Source organism: Felis catus, chromosome C2 (genome assembly GCF_018350175.1).
Source record: "Felis catus isolate Fca126 chromosome C2, F.catus_Fca126_mat1.0, whole genome shotgun sequence".
Taxonomy (NCBI): Eukaryota; Metazoa; Chordata; class Mammalia; order Carnivora; family Felidae; genus Felis; species Felis catus.
In genome coordinates this window covers 35,940,580-35,959,042 of record NC_058376.1, presented here as the reverse complement: position 1 = coordinate 35,959,042, position 18,463 = coordinate 35,940,580, and the positions used below count along the sequence as shown (strand labels likewise).

Genomic DNA, 18,463 nt, shown 5'->3' with positions numbered 1-18,463 from the left:
AGAATGAATGGGTCAACCAGGCATTTAGAGAAGAAACTTAAAAATATACGGAAACAAACGAAAATGAAAATACAACAATCCAAACGCTTTGGGATGCAGCGAAGGCAGTCCTGAGAGGAAAAGACATTGCAATCCAGGCCTATCTCAAGAAACAAGAAAAATCCCAAATACGAAATCTAACAGCACACCTAAAGGAAATAGAAGCAGAACAGCAAAGACACCCCAAACCCATCAAAGGAAGAGAAATAATAAAGATCAGAGCAAAAATAAACAATATAGAATCTAAAAAACAGTAGAGCAGATCAATGAAACTGAGAGTTGTTTTTTTTTTTAAATAAACAAAATTGATAAACCTCAAGCCAGGCTTCTCAAAAAGAAAAGGGAGATGACCCAAATAGATAAAATCATGAATGAAAATGGAATTATTACAACCAATCCCTCAGAAATACAAGCAATTATCAGGGAATACTATGAAAAAGTATATGACAACCTGGACAACCTGAAACAAATGGACAAATTCCTACGCACCCAAACCCTTCCAAATCTCAAGCAGGAAGAAATAGAAAACTTAAACAGACCCATAACCAGCAAAGAAATTGAATCAGTTGTCAAAAATCTCCCAACAAATAAGAGTCCAGGACCAGATGGCTTCCCTGGGGCATTCTACCAGACATTAAAAGCAGAGATAATACCTTTCCTTCTCAAGCTGTTCGCAAAAATAGAAAGGGAACGAAAACTTCCAGACTCATTCTATGAAGCCAGCATTACTTTGGTTCGTAAACCAGACAGAGACCCAGCAAAAAAAGAGAACTATAGGTCAATATGCCTGATGAATATGGATGCAAAAATTCTCAACAAAATACTAGCAAATCGAATTCGGCAGAATATAAAAAGAATTATTCACCATGATCAAGTGGGATTCATTCCTGGGATGCAGGGCTGGTTCAACATTCACAAATCAGTCAACATGATGCATCACATTAATAAAAGATAAGAACCATACGATCCTGTCAATCGATGCAGAAAAAGGCATTTGACAAAATTCAGCATCCTTTCTTAATAAAAACCCTCAAGAAAGTCAGGATAGAAGGAACATACTTAAACATCATAAAGGCCATTTATGAAAAGCCCACAGCTAATATTATCTTCAATGGAGAAAAACTGAGAGCTTTCTCCCTGAGATCAGGAACACGACAGGGATGTCCGCTCTCACCACTGTTGTTTAACACAGTGTTGGAAATGCTAGCATTAGCAATCAGACAACAAAAAGAAATCAAAGGCATCAAAATTGGCAAAGATGAAGTCAAGCTTTCACTTTTTGCAGATGACATGATATTATACATGGAAAACCTGATAGACTCCACCAAAAGTCTGCTAGAACTGATACAAAAAATTTAGCAAAGTTGCAGGATACAAAATAAATGTATACATTGATTCTTATACACTAATAATGAAGCAACAGAAAGACAAATAAAGAAACTGATCCCATTCACAATTGCACGTAGAAGCATAAAATACCTAGGAATAAATCTAACCAAAGATGTAAAAGATCTTTATGTTGAAAACTATAGAAAGCTTATGAAGGAAATTGAAGAAGATACAAAGAAATGGAAAAACATTCCGTGCTCATGGATTGGAAGAATAAATATTGTCAAAATGTCAATACTACCCAAAGTATCTACATATTCAGTGCAATCCCAATCAAAGTTGCACCAGCATTCTTCTCGAAGCTAGAACAAGCAATCCTAAAATTCATATGGAACCACAAAAGATCCTGAATAGCCAAAGTAATATTGAAGAAGACCAAAGTGGGAGACATCACAATCCCAGACTTTAGCCTCTACTACAAAGTTGTAATCATGAACACAGCATGGTATTGGCACAAAAACAGACACATAGACCAGTGGAATAGAATAGAGACTCTAGAATTGGACCCACAAAAATATGGCCAACTAGTCTTTGACAAAGCAGGAAACAACATCCAATGGAAAAAAGACAGTCTCTTTAACAAATGGTGCTGGGAGAACTGGACAGCAACATGCAGAAGGTTGAAACTAGACCACTTTCTTACACCATTCACAAAAATAATCTCAAAATGGATAAAGGACCTGAATGTGAGACTGGAAACCATCAAATCCCTAGAGGAGAAAGCAGGAAAAAAACCTGTGACCTCAGCCGCAGCAATTTCTTACTTGACACATCTCCAAAGACAAGTAAATTAAAAGCAAAAGTGAACTATTGCAACCTCATCAAGATAAAAAGCTTCTGCACTGCAAAGGAAACAATCAACAAAACTAAAAGGCAAACAACAGAATGGGAAAAGATATTTGCAAATGACATATCGGACAAAGGGCTAATATCCAAAATCTGTAAAGAGCTCACCAAACTCCACACCCAAAAAACAAATAATCCAGTAAAGAAATGGGCAGAAAACGTGAATAGACACTTTTCTAAAGAAGACATCCAGATGGCCAACAGGCACATGAAAAGATGCTCAAAGTCACTCCTCATGAGGGAAATACAAGTCAAAACCACACTGAGATACCACCTCACACCAGTCATAGTGGCTAAAATGACAAATCAGGAGACTATAGATGCTGGAGAGGATGTGGAGAAACGGGAACCCTCTTGCACTGTTGGTGGGAATGCAAATTGGTGCAGCCGCTCTGGAAAGCAGTGTGGAGGTTCCTCAGAAAATTAAAAATAGACCTACCCTATGACCCAGCAATAGCACTGTTAGGAATTTATCCAAGGGATACAGGAGTACTGATGCATAGGGCCACTTGTACCCCAATGTTCATAGCAGCACTCTCAACAATAGCCAAATTATGGAAAGAGCCTAAATGTCCATCAACCGATGAATGGATAAAGAAATTGTGGTTTATATACAGAATGGAATACTACTTGGCAATGAGAAAGAATGAAATATGGCCTTTTGTAGAAATGTGGATGGAAGTGGAGAGTGTTATGCTAAGTGAAATAAGTCATACAGAGAAAGACAGATACCATTTGTTTTCACTCTTATGTGGATACTGAGAAACTTAACAGAAGACCATTGGGGAAGGGAAAGAAAAAAAAGTTAGAGAGGGAGAGAGCCAGACCCTAAGAGACTCTTGAAAACTGAGAATAAACTGAGGGTTGATGGGGGTGGGAGGCAGGGGAGGGTGGGTGATGGGCATTGAAGAGGGCACCTGTTGGGATGAGCACTGAGTGTTGTATGGAAACCAATTTGACAATAAATTTCATATTAAAAATAAATTTAAAAAATCAAAAACTATATAGAAATATTTAAGATTTAGATATCATGTCAATAATCACATTAAATGTAAATAATATAGTCACTACATTAAATGCTACTTATCAGATTAAATAAAAAAACAAAACCCAACTATATGCTTATATCCATTTAAGTATAAAGAAATAAATAGGCCAAAATAATACAATAACAATATACCATACTGACACTAATCAAAAGAAAACTAGAATGTCTATATTTATGTTAGAAAAATTAAATTTTGGAGCAAAGAATAATGAAAGCAATGAGAAAATTCACTTTATAATGAGAAAGAGGTAGTTTCATGATGAGAATGTAACAATCCAAAATATTTATACTTATATTAAACAAAGCTTCAAAACACATAAAGCAAAAAGTAGTTTTAATTCAAGGACACAGAAAGTCCATAGATGTAGTTGAAGATTTCAATCTCTCTGAATAAATGATATGAGAAATAGAAACTCAGTAAGGATGCAGAAGACTTGAGCAATATCCTCAAAAAATTAACATAACTGCTATTTATAAAGTATTTCACCCCACAGCGAACTTTTCAATTATCCATGGGATATTTGTCGGGTGAGACTATGCTTTCTTCCCTAAGGCTAATCTCAATCAACTTAACTGAGTCAAGTAACACAAAACATTTCTGTTGACCACAATGGAATTAAATTAGAAATAATGGGGAAAATCTAATAGAAATATCCAAATATGTGGAAATTAAATCATAGATTTCTAAATGATTCAAGGGTGAAATAAAAACAGAAATTAGAGAGTATTTAGAACAAAATAAAAATAAAATGACAGTAAAATTTGTAATGTACAACTAAAGTCCTAGTAACAACATCTCACACTAAATGTCTATTAAAAGTGAAGGAAAGTATAAAATCAATTTCTTCAATTCCCATTTGAAAGTGTAGAAAAATACAAGAAAAATCACACACAAAATAAGGAGAAGAAATGAAATAATAAAATTCGGAGCAGAAATCAATGATATTGAGAAAAGAAAAAACAAGGAAATCAATGGAACCAAAATCAAATTCTGTGAGAAGATCAATACATTTGATAAATCTCTAACCAGAATGAAAAGAGGTAGAGAGAGGAAAAGGGAGCAAGGGATACAAGCAGGGAAAAAAAAGGAAAGAATCAAGCAAAAAAAACCCAGAAGACAGAAATTTCCAGAACGATTAGTGAAAGAAGTAGCATTACTACATGTCTTAACCATGCGTATTGCATGCATAACTGCACATTACTACACATCTACACAGTATTTTAAAACGGGATGTATTACAAACACATTTTGCCAATAATTTCAACAACTTAAATAGTTAAATTGCTTAGATAAGAAGATACAAACTACCAAATACCATGAAAAAAGTAATAAATTCCTTGAAATTTGTTAAAGAAATTTAATTTGTATTTAAAATCTTTTCAATAAAGAAAACTTCATATCTACATGGCTTCACTAGTGAATTCTTCCAAATATTTAGGGAAAAAATAACATCAATTCTATAGAAACTGTTTTAGAGATGAAGATATTTCAACCCATTCTATAAGCCTATCACTATCCATATGACAAAACTAGAAAAAAACCGTACAGAACAATTTTGCTCATGAGCATAATTACAAAAATTGTTAACACAATTTATTAAATCCAATTTGCTAATTCTAAATTTTTGGGAATCTATTTAATATAATAGTACAGCATGACAAAATGGGTTTTATTGCAGAAAGCAAGTTTGGTTTAATATAAAAGAATAGAATTAGTGCAATTCACCATATAAACAAACAAACAAAGAAACAAAAATTAAGTCATGGCAAGGTACACAGAGAAACTGGAAATCTCATATACTGCTGGGAGAATGTAACAATATAGACACTTTTTAAAATGCATTTGATAAATTCTTAGAAAATTAAACATCAATTTACAATGGACTGACCATTTCACTCCTAAGTACTTACCTAAGATAAGACCAAGCATATGTCCCTTAAAAGATTTATATATGAATGTTCAAAACAACTTTGTGTCCAAGAGTCAAAACTATAAAGAAAACAATGCCCATCAGGATGTGAAAAGGTAAAGAAATTGTGGCACATCATACAATGGAATACTACTCAGCAATAAAAAAGAAATGTACTATCTGTACACACAATAACATGATGAACCTCAAAACAATTATGTTGAGTGAAAGAAGACAGAGCCTCCCTCTAAAATTCACATATCGTATAATTCCAATTATACAAAATTCTAGAATATGCAATCTAAAATGTGGGGACAGAAAGCAGATAAGTAGTTGCTTGGATACAGGTATAGGGAAGGTCAAGAGAAATGGAGATTACAAGGACACATAAAGAAAATGTTAAGGGCTGTGGATATATTCATTATCTTCATTGTGGTGATATTTTCATTATGTACACATACATGGAAATTTATCACATATTATACATTAAATATATGTAGTTTATATGTTAGTTTTACCTCAATAGAGCTTTAAATTGTTACTATAGTTATAGGAGGTTTTATATACATATTAATCAATCTTGTTACAATATTGCTGAGAATGATGACAAATTTCTGGATTTGGCTTTTGAAATGAATGTACTAATCGGAACTGTTGAGATGAGGAGCCATCGAAACTAATATTTTGATTAGGCCATTGGTATGAGCATTAAAGTCATATAATATGACAATAAGACTTTTGGTAACAAGGAGGGATATGTTGCCAAAATGGTCAATGAATATGTGGTTGAGAAACAAAGAGGGTATCACTACACAACTGCTATTAAAAAAAAAGGAATTGTATAGTAAAATCATAAACTTTGTCTAAAGAAAAATCTTTATGAAATTCAACAAGTAACTATCTGGATATGGTAATAGGGACTAAAGATATTTATAAAATGTTATATTGTGTACAGGGTAGGGAAGAATGAAAAGCCTCTACTCTCAGGAATTTTAGGTAAAACAATGTCTTTCTGAGAGACAGAAAGACAAAAGAATGTATCTCGAAAGTATTTGAGAATATAAGTGAATCTCTTTGCTTCTAGCCCCATATCCAGGTACACCTAGAAATAAGCTGTTATCCCATATCTAGGAGCTGTAGTCTCACTCAGGATTCCTGGACTCATCCAATCCCCTTAGTTGACACCTTAGTCTTGGATATGAAACTTCAAAAGATTCCCTCAACACCCATGTTCAGACACTTCCACCATATTTGTGTGTTGATATAATTCATAAAACCACTTACTTTAAATGATGTAAAAGTTGTTTTTTTTTTAACCCATTCTGAATCTGCTTTGGTTCCATTATATATATTTGATTGTTAATAGCCTTCTTATCTCTTACAAGTTCTCTTTTTGAACACTGCAAGAAATATTCTGAAAAATACCTATTTGGTCAAATCATCTGGAATAATATCTGTCATCCGGATTCTTTATAATCTGTTCCATCTACCTGGTTACAAGCAGAATATGAAGGAAGTTGGTATAGGAGCTCAGACACTGCCTGGGTGGCCCAGCTGTTCTGTCTCATCTAGCTCATGTTGCTCAGTGTCCCTAGCACTTCTGTGCCCTCTAGCAATCTCCTTTCTCATTCTGTTTCCACTCTGACATCCACTTCCTCTAAAAATATTTTAAGTTAGACCATTAAAAAGAATGATCCTAGAAATACCTTTGAAAAAAAAATAATAACTACCTGGAAGATCATCTTTCTTCATTATTGGAGCAATGTAAAGGTTTGGGAAATTAATCTATCCTGAAGGTCACTGAGTAAAAGGAAATCGTAAACATTAAGAATTATGTATATATTGGCAGAAGATTTTTTTAAAGCTTTAAATGAGTGCTGATTCTATGAATATGAAAATGAAAGTAATTTCCTTGGAAAAGAGAAAAATATATCAATCTAATAGAGGGTAAGGGGTATAGAAAATTGTGTTTAATTTTTGTTTTTCAATATATAGCAAAACCAAAAATCGGGAAAGGATAATTTAGTAGCTTGTACCCATACAATGAAATAGTGATAAAGTAGGAAATAGACCACAGTTTTCTGATTCCTTTATCTGTAAACAAGTTTATAAAGTTCCTATTTAACAGTAAAGGTGAGATTATCAATGCACAAGTTTACTTAAAAACATAATTCTTCTAATCCTGGCTTTTTTTTTGTTTTTTAGACTTTTTTACGCTGTAGATGTAAATACCATAGCTAGGTTAAAAATGGCTTATATTTTCAGATAAAATTCGGGCAATGTGAAGACTCAAACCTTACATCTATACTAATATCCTTAAAAAGAAAAATGTTACAGAGGATCAGGGCTCAAGAATATCTTGAGGAAAAAATTAAGTATAAATGTTTTACTGATGTTCTTTTTTTCTACTGTTTTGCTAAATTTTACTTATATGTAGGTTGAGTGACATATTTACATATTTAAATCTCACTACAATCATGTTAGTTAAGTTTGACATCCTCCATTTTAGTGATTACAAAGCTGAGATTTGAGATTCAGATGGAAAATTTATTTTCAGAGATTCTGATATGAATCTGTCTTATACCAGAGGACACATTCTTCCACATCCGGCTATACCTAAAATGCACCTTAAAAAATAAAGACGAATACCTCTTCATTTATATTAATCCATTCAGTTATAGCATAATTTCTCACCTCAATTTTGTTCACATTGTCTTTAAGCAGATTTTGATTAAATTACCTGTGCATTTGAGGGTGGGTTTCCTGATCAGTCAAGACCCAGAATTACATGCAGCGCTGCAGGTTTCTGTATGTGAGTCTTTAACATCTTACAACCTCAGTTCATGTAACTGAAAAATAGAGATTATACAACTGTTTTACACACACAAACTCGTGCGCATGTACTCCTCAAGACTTTGAGGCAAATAATAACAGTTTCCTTTGCTCAGTCTTACCTATGTGTATTTTACTTAACATATCAATGCTCAAATCTTCATAGGTGTTCAGAATTATTAATCATATGTTAGTAATAACTTCACACTCCTGGGCAAGGTACTAAATTAAAGGATTGTAATATGATAAAAAGTATCTCTTCACCAGATGGCTGTTCTCTCAGGGAGCAAAGACCTGTCTTCAAAATTAGCAAGGCTGACAACTTCTCTTTTCTTTGACCTCAGTTAATACACTCTCACTCCAACCTACTTTAAAAGATAAAAAGTCTCCCAAATATTTCTCTTCCATTACTCTTCAATCCACAGAGTCTATTCATACTAAATTAGTTTCTTTCATCTAATGGTAAGAATAAGTCAGCTTATTTGCTCGTCCTAGTTTTATTGCTACATCTTCAATAGCTTTAATCTCTTAAAATACACAAAACTCAATACACCCTTCTCATCCTTATACTCTTGATTGTCTGTGGCAGTAGACTCAGAGATGCCTTGAAACTTCTACTTACTGGCCAGAATTCTTAGAAATGGGTTTGTAATACGTTAATGCTTTTTACTTCAACAAAGATCATTTTTTGATCTGTAATTATATAAGAATTTAACCAAAGTTCCTTTAGTACCAACATGTATTACATAAAAATATTTTCATAAATTCATGAGTAAATATTTTTGGAAGGGTGTCTTTCAACACTCTCATCTGAAAAAGGTGAGGTTTTCAAATACAGAAAAAGTATAAAAAATAAACCAAAGAAATGTTTATCCATGATTTACAATTTATACTCATTAAGTTGTGTACTATTTTTTTATACCTAGGAAATAAAACATTCAGTTAAATGTAGAGCCTGCTTTAGTGCTCATCCTGAGTCCATTCCCAAGCTCAGGTAACCAGGATAATACTCATTTTACATATATCAATGTTGCAATGAAATATTTTAAAAATTTATATAAATTATGATTTTTCATGTATCATTAAGCAACTGTTTTTCAGTAAACTTTGTATTATTAAGGTGTTTCCATATTGATGTATATAAATTTTAGTCACACGTTTTATCTTCAATGTGGTATTGCACTATATGGCCAAATGTAAATATGAATGAAATATGCAAATAACATATCAGTTATCTATTCACTTAAAATAGCCATTATTATCCTAAAATGCATTCAGGGAAATTACTAATAAAAATTATCAGGAAATTCTATTTAATTTTTAACTTAGTGGTCTTCAGGTTCCATGATGTAGTGATTAACACATCTGCCTTACACACAGAAGGTTCTGAGTTTGATTCCCAGTGGAACTGCAGTTACCTTGGTTTTTATTCAAAAGAAATTTGGAGAGCTAATTTTTAGCTGGATAAAATTTGGAATTGCTTGGTTAAACAAGTACTACAAATATCAATGGCAAATATCTAAGTCCTGTTCTGTACTTCCATCTGGATTATTTTATTAACATATAATTATATATAAATTATCTGAAATACTTCTACATTCAGAAATTTTACTAGACATTTTTTAGACATATGTAAATTAAAGAGAAGAAAACCACTTCATCATCTGGGAAAATTCCATTAAATTGCATATGTAATAAATCACAGTGGAAAAAAATTATGGATGAAAGCAGTAACAACAAAATCAAACAATGATTGACAGTCTATATATGTGCTCCACATCCAATGAGGATTAAGCTGGGCAAAGTAGCTGGTTCTTCTTTTAAGAGTTGTGCTGTTCTGGCTCATTCATTCTTCTCAAAACCATAATATTTTGGAATATTTCAGTTCTGATATATGTGGCCAGATTAGTGCATTGTCTACTAAGTGTACTTTCAGAAGGTTCTATATACCTATGTTATATGTGGCCAGTGTTTCTTCCTTCATTTAATCTCTATTTATTTTGCATTGTAGAATCACTAATATTGTGTCATGACCACTATTTCAGGTTGATTGAGAATACAAATACCAAATAATTAGAGGACTGTGAAATAGTTATTTCTTTGTTACTGTGATAAAAATGTGTATAAAATAAATTTGTAAAAATTGATACTTATTGTTACCAAAATATTCAGTTGAAATGGAAATACTGTGCCTCAAATTTTATGTTATGTATCGCTTTCTAGACACACAAGAATATATTGCCCAAACTCACTTATAGTAAGGTTAAAATCATGTGAGTAGGTTTTGACCAGTGTGATTAGAGGAAGTAAAACATTACTCTTAACCTTCACCACAAAACCCCATGCAAAACTGTCCATATCATGTCATTTGTAATGATAGTGTCACAAGAAAAAACCTGGAAAACAGAGTGAATACTTAGAGAACATCTTGATCCAGATGTAATTTTGACATGATAGAGAAATAAACTTTATCTTCACCCACTGAAAAAATGTGTCTTATTTATTATCACAATAACAGAATGTGCTAGGTTGTTTTAACACAAATTTGAAGTTGATTGGGCTTTATTGTTAAATATATAAATTCAAATTTATTTTATTATGTGAAACTGGGAGGGGGCGGTGAACGATTTCCTCAGCTACAAATATCAAATACTAATTCTTTATAATGTATGACAAACTTTAAGAATTTGTATTTAAACCTTAATAAAAGTACTGATCTTTAGTAAAATATGTTTTAATGCTTTTAGATATGGAGGGACTGAATATCAAATATTTTCTTTTAAAATAACACATTTGTATAGTTGAGAAACTGGATTTTTCTTTATCCATACAATGAGCAGAATGACTGATCCATGAAAGTGGAAATTATATCATAATGCAGTAGTTATAGACTGTTTTTCCTCTGTGTAACTTGGGGAGATTTCAAATCTTTAAGGCTCAGGTAATTTTTTTTTTATCATTTCATTAATTTCTACCTAGCCCACTGTAATGATGACTTTACCGGGTTAAAGACTAGGTCTGTTTTTGCGCACTATTGTATTACTCTACTCCTAATACAGGGTCTGGGCCATAAAAAGCGCATATCAAAGTCTTCAAATACAACATAGGATTTTGTGAGAACTAGAGATTGAAATATCTTTAACGGTGTTCCTGGTATGTGGTATTAAACCAGAAACACATGGTATTTAAATAATAAGCTAAAAATTTAGCTTATTAAATAATAAGCTACAAATTATAACTCCAGGCAAAACAAATGTTGCAAATAGAGACTCACACATATTTTACATGGTGATGTGTTTAATTATTGCTCTTCCAAATCCATATTGTTTACATGATTACATGTTCTTTGATGGTCCAACTTGAGTATTTTAGAGTCTCTTTAGAATTTCCATTTTTGTGATACTAACAGCCTTAAAATTATCATTAAAATTCAATAGGCATTATATCCAACCAATCATAAATATATCTATCATCAATATTAAACTAACAGAGGTCATTTGTGTAGTTCTCAGATTTTTAACCTAGAGGGATCTAGACTAGATTTTTCACTGTATAAAGACCAGATATAGAAAATGAGTATTTTTGCCTATATTTGTTAATAATCTTAGGTCTTATAATACTCTATCGCACTATGCTATTCTCTTAATAAAGGAAAAATGCTGCTGCCGAAGAGCTTATATTAATTATTAATGGATTACTCGCATCTAGCTGACCTCTTTTATTTATGCTAGGCTCAGAATTTTATACGAAAGTTAAAGCTGTCCTGTGTCTGGTTGCTAGGTAGAGTTGGCCAATCATGTTCATCTTGATTCTAATTACTGCTTCCAAAATCATATTAGTTCATGTCACATTGAAAAAAAAAATGTGCATTCATCAGTTGATGGACATTTAGGCTCTTTCCATAATTTGGCTATGAAATATGGCCTTTTGTAGCAACGTGGATGGAACTGGAGAGTGTTATGCTAAGTGAAATAAGCCATACAGAGAAAGACAGATACCATATGTTTTCACTCTTATGTGGATCCTGAGAAACTTAACAGGAACCCATGGGGGAGGGGAAGGAAAAAAAAAAAAAAGAGGTTAGAGTGGGAGAGAGCCAAAGCATAAGAGACTGTTAAAAACTGAGAACAAACTGAGGGTTGATGGGGGGTGGGAGGGAGGAGAGGGTGGGTGATGGGTATTGAGGAGGGCACCTTTTGGGATGAGCACTGGGTGTTATATGGAAACCAATTTGTCAATAAATTTCATAAAAAAAAATGTGCATCTTCTGCTTTTCCAAAAAGTTTTACTATGTTTACCTGTTTTTTAGTTTTCATGAGCACTTGAGCAAACAGTCTCTTTAAGTCTGGCAAGTAATACTAACAGAAAACTCTCAATGCCAGTAATATTCAAATCTAAATACTAAAAGGCCTATATTTATCATAAAGTATTATTTTATTTCCATTGATATTAACAGCATAACTATATCTCCTTTGCTAAAATAAATAGTCTTTAAAAGAAGAGATAATGGAATTATTATATGATTTGCTCAGTAGTTCTTTTCCCCAAAGTAGTTGAAAAAGAGACATGAAAATAGTTTAAAAAATGATACATGAATTAAATTTCACCAGCCGTAGCCAACTTTTACCTTTACACAAGCCTGTGGAACTCAATCCCTTCAGTGCTCAACTTGACACAGGCACTATATACTAAAGATAGGGAGGGAGTTTCACTACCCATTTATTATTTTTACAGTTCAATATTTCTGTCGAGTGCCTAGCTTCCATAGTGAGAGGCACTGCAGAGAAACATAGATCAGTGCCACAGACAGGAATATGACCCAAGAATACCAACCAGATTTGCTCTCTTTTGTTGTTTTGTTTTTATAATTTTTACTTGGCTAAAGCCTACCACTACGTGTCCCTACAAAATATTTCTTTGATTTATACAAAGATAAATAAATATTGCTTATTACTAGGTGTAACTCATGGATTTTCCATATGATGAAAATGGAACCTATGGTAGTTAGAAAGAACTACATTTTGACAAATGATACTGTTTGGTTTACATTTGTGTCACCATTGCTAATCATAATAAAGAAGCCACAAAGCAAGTTACCAGTTATAGACCTCCTACAAAATTTCCAATAAAATGATGCCCATCAAGCTTGAAAATAGTTCCTTTTGCCACATGGAAGAAAAGAAAAGGGCGGGGGAGTCCTATTGATTTAGCAACATTAAAAATTCCAAGGGGAATTCATGGTAAAATAGCAAAATATTATGTGAAGCTATAAAATAAGAAGATGTGACACCATGGCGAATATTTTGTTTTTTCTTTTGCCTCTAGTCCACTGAAGGAATCATGCTAATTGTGGTGATTATGAACACCTGAAAAGGAAAGATTATTTCTAAATTCTCATCTAATTTGACAAAATTTTGACACAGATGATGTTGTGTTTTCATTGAAACTCTCAGTTTGACTTCTAGAACATTATTTTCTCTTGGTTATCACTAACTTGAGTCCTTTGTCCTCTTCAATCTTTCTTTCACATCTCTCTGACCCCTTAAATTTTATAATGTTAATCCTGTGTGTCTCTATGCATATTTACTTTCACGATGGTCTTAATGAACAAAAGCATTCTAAATGTGTTCTATAAAATTATTGTGTGTGTGTGTGCGTGTGCGTGTAAAAATGGAGATACTCTTACATTAGTGGATTGTGAAACCAATATAATGTATTAAGAGAAGAATGCTTTGATGAAAGCTTAAAACATTAAAAGAAAAACAATCAGAAAAAAATAAATCAAAATGAAAACTATTTCAAAAAACAAGAGAAATAGATTACAACATAGAGGACAATACTTGAAAATCATATTTGATAAAGGACTAGTATTCAGAATATATAAAGAACTCTCACCAAAAAAAGATAAAGTCAAATAACCCAATTAAATAGCCCAATTAAAAATAAACATGGAGATGTTAGCATCATGGCAGCATAAATCATTTCTACTTTCTCTCCTTTTCAGTTTACAATGAATTGGGCATTCATTACCAAAAAAGAGTGCCTCTCCACAGCATACCAAGATACCAGGACACCCAAGGGATCCATCCACCATGCACCTGAAGGTATGGGTGGATTCGACTTCAGAGGAGCTGCAGCGTGAGAGAAAGCAATGACAAATCTGGCAATATGGCCTTTCTGGAAGAAAAGTTAGAGGGTGACGGGGGTGAGTGCGGGTCTGACTAGCCATGTGCACTGTAGTTGGAGGGACCCATTGTTCTGTTGAGAGACTACAGTCTCTCCTGAGGGGAGACGAGAGTGAGGAAATAAAGGGAACTGAGGGAAAGTATTTCCTACAGTCTGCCCAGGAATCTGGCAAGAGGATTGCCATGGGCCTCTGAGATGACCCACTCAAACATAAAGGATCTACCTACCAGACCAGGGGCACATCAAATGCCCCCAAGTGCTAAGTAGATAGCTTACCCGACTTCGCTACCACCTTCACCCTCCACACAGTATTTATTTATTTATTTATTTTTATACACACACTCCAACCTTAGCAGCTAGTCTGTGCTGGTAAATGGAACCAAAAACTTGTGCTATAGTGCCACCCTCTGGCAAATAAAAGGCAGACTTCTAATCACCAACCTGTTGAACTGTTAGAATCAAAGCCAAACTTTGCCTAAGTGAGAAAGGTTTTCGCTATTTCAGATTCTGCAGCAGAGGCAATTTTCTTCAGACACCAGAAAATCATACTAATATCATATTACAAAAATAAAATGACAATTTCCAGCAACTGGATCCGAAAACATGGATTATTACAAACTGACAAAGAATTCAAAACAGCTGTAATGAAGACATTTAAGAGCTACAAGAAGACTTAGTAAGGCAATATAAGGATCTCAGGAGTAAAATTAATGAACAGAAGGAGTCCTTTTTCAAAGATATTGAAATTCCAAAGAAGAAACAAACAAATTATGGAGCCGAAAAACTCAATAAGTAAGTTGAAGGATGCATTACAATGTACTGAAAGTATGGTAGATCAGAAGGAAAAGAGAATAAGTGAGCTTGAGGATAGAAATATAAAAATGATTCCAGGCTTAAGAAGAGAGAGAACTAAGATTTTAAAAAGTGAAGAAATCCTGTGACAATTATTTGACTCCATCAGAAGAGCCTACATAATTTTAATTGGTATACTGGAAGAAGAAGAAAGGGAGGAGAGAGCAGGAGTATCTTTAAAACAGTAACAGCTGAGAATTTTCCAAACCTAAGGAAGGAACTGGATATACAAGTCCATGAAGATAATAGAACACCTTATTATTTCAATGCAAAAATATCTTCTCCAAGACATATTACATTAAAACTGTTGAATATCAATGATAAATAACCCTAAAAGCCACCAGAGAAATAAAGACAGTAACCTATAGAGGGACACCTCCTCCACCCTTAAGCTATCAGCAGATTTCTCAGCAGAAACCCTACATGCATTGAGATAGCAAAATAATATACTCAACATATTAAATGAAAAAAAAAAAACCCTACCTGCCAAGAATACTCTATTCAGCAAAGTTATCCCCCCAAATTAAAGAGAAATAAAGGCTTTCCCAGACAGACAAAAGCTGATGCAGATTGCCATCACAAGACCTGACTTATAACAATACATGATGAAAGGAGCTTTTCGAGATTAAAGAAAAAAAAAGTACACAAATTTCCAATTAAGGTGATAAATAGAATTAGAAAACTATAACTATATTTAGAATAGTATATTAAACTCTTAATGTATAGCATAAAGTTTACAGGAAAAACACATTGAAAATAACAATAGCTATTACAACTTGGCAATGAAATCATAGCATAAAAAGAGATAATTTGTGACATGAGAAAATATAAAAGGGAAAGGCTAAAATAATAGAACCTTTTTAAGCAAATGAAAATCAATTGCTCTCAGCATAAAAAGATTATTTTATCTATAAGATGTTTTATGTATACTCCATGTTTTTTTTTTACTTTTTTAATGTTTACTTATTTTTGAGAAAGATAGAGACCGAGTGCAAGTGAGGGAGGGGCAGAGAGAGAGAGACACACACACACAGAATCCGAAGCAGGCTCCAGGCTCTGACCTGTCAGCACAGACCCCAAGGCAAGGCTTGAACTCAGGAACTGTGAGATCATGACCTGAGCCAAAGTCGGACGCTCAACCGATGGAGCCGCCCAGGTGCCCCTGTGTATACTCCATATTAACAAAAGAGAAAATCTAGAGCAGACTTATGAAACAACAACAAAAAATGTAAACTGAGCAGATCACTATGGCACACCACCAACTTACAAAGATAAACAGAAACAGAAGGAAAAACAAACAATGGAAAGACAAAATACTCAGAAGACAAAAGATAAAATGGCAGTAGTAAATCCTTAAATACTAAGAATCACCGTAAATGTACATGAAATGAATTCACCAGTCCAAAGTTACAGAGAGGCTGGATGGATAAAAAAAAAATGAAACCCAAATATGTGTGGCCTATAGGAGACTCATTTCAGCTCTCAAGAACTAGGCTCAAAGTGAAAGATGGAAGATGATATTTCAAGCAAAAAGAAATCAACAGAAGCCATAGTTATATCAGACAAAATAGACTTTGAGCCAAAAAGGGTAATAAGAAAATAAGAAGGCCATTATATAATGATAAAAAAGATGAGTATATCAAAAATATACAACAATCATAAATATATATGTTCCCAGTACCAGAGCATCAAAATACATTAAGCAAATAATAACAGATGTTAATGGAGAAATAAAAAATACAATAATGGTAGGGCAATTCAATACTTCACTATCAGCAATAGATTGCCCATGAAAATCAACATGGAAAGGTTGAATTTGAAACATATTTTAGACCAAACGAACTTAACAGTCATATAAAGAACATTCCAACCAATAGCAGCAGCATATACCTTCTTCCCAAGTGCACATGGAACATTCTCCAAGATATATGATAAGATAGATCACAGATCAAATCTCAGCAAATTAAAATGACTGAAACCATATCTTTTCTGAGCACAATACTAGAAATCAACAACAAAAGGAAACTGAGAAGATAACACAAATATGTGGAAACTACACATACACACTTCTAAACAACCACTGAGTCAGAAGAGAAATAAAAAAAGGAAACAAAAAATTATCTTGAGACAAATAAAAATGGAAATATAATAAAACAAATATTGTGGGATGCAACTAAAGCACTTCTGAGAGGAAAGTTTATAGGAATACATTCAAATATTACAAAATTAGAGGGGCGCCTGGGTGGCGCAGTCGGTTAAGCCTCCGACTTCAGCCAGGTCACGATCTCGCGGTCCGTGAGTTCAAGCCCCGCATCAGGCTCTGGGCTGATGGCTCAGAGCCTGGAGCCTGTTTCCGATTCTGTGTCTCCCTCTCTCTCTGCCCCTCCCCCGTTCATGCTCTGTCTCTCTCTGTTCCAAAAATAAACGTTGAAAAAAACATTAAAAAAAAATTAGAAAGATCTCAAATAAAAAAAAAAAAACCTAAATTTACACGTCAAGAAACTAGAAAAAAAAAAGACCAACTATTCCAAATTAACAGAAGGAAATAATAAAGATCAGAGTGCAAATAAAAGAAATAGAGACCAGAAAAACAACAAAAAGGATCAACAGAACTAAGAACTGGTTTATTGAAAATATAAATGAAATTCACCAACCTTTAGCTTGACTAAGAAAAGAAGAGAAGATTCAAAAAATAAAATTAGAAATGAAAGACGAGACATTACAACTGACATTTCAGGAATACATAGAATCATAAGGACTACTATGAACAGTTATGTGCAAAAAATTACATAAGAAAGAAATTACACAGAATAAAAGGATACATTTCTAGAAACACACAACCTGCCAAAACAAAATCAGGAAGAAAGATAAAATCTGAACAGACGAGTAATGAATAAAGAGATCAAATCGCTAACCAAAAAACTGCCAGCACAGAAAACTCTTAGAACCAGATTGAGTCACTGGATAATTCCACCAAACATTTAATAAATTAACACCAATACTCCTCAAACTCTTCTAAAATATCAAGGAGGAGAGAACATTTCCAAACTCATTGTACAAAGCAGTATTATTTTGATACTCAAACCAGATAAGGATACTACAAGAAAACTATAAGACCAACAGTCTTAATAAATATAGATGCAAAAATCTTCAACAAAATATTTGAAAACAACTTAAGAACACACAAAAAGGATTGTAAACCATGACCAAGCGAGATTTAACCCTGAGATGCAAGGATGATTCAACATACAAAAATAATACATGTAATAAATCACAATACAATGAAAGATAAAAATTACATCATTATATCAATAGATGCAGAAGAAGCATTTGTGAAAATACCATATTCTTTCATGATAAA

The 18,463-nt window shown here is 33.2% G+C and overlaps 1 long non-coding RNA gene across 1 annotated transcript in view; it reads right to left on the bottom strand.

Moving 5' to 3' along the window:
• Positions 1 to 7,834: 7,834 nt before the first annotated feature.
• Positions 7,835 to 18,463, bottom strand: part of LOC123379909 — a 129,727-nt gene continuing 119,098 nt past the window's right edge. Inside the window, exon 4 of the long non-coding RNA XR_006584946.1 lies at positions 7,835 to 8,081. This is a non-coding gene — a long non-coding RNA (uncharacterized LOC123379909). The remainder of the gene's footprint in view (positions 8,082 to 18,463) is intronic.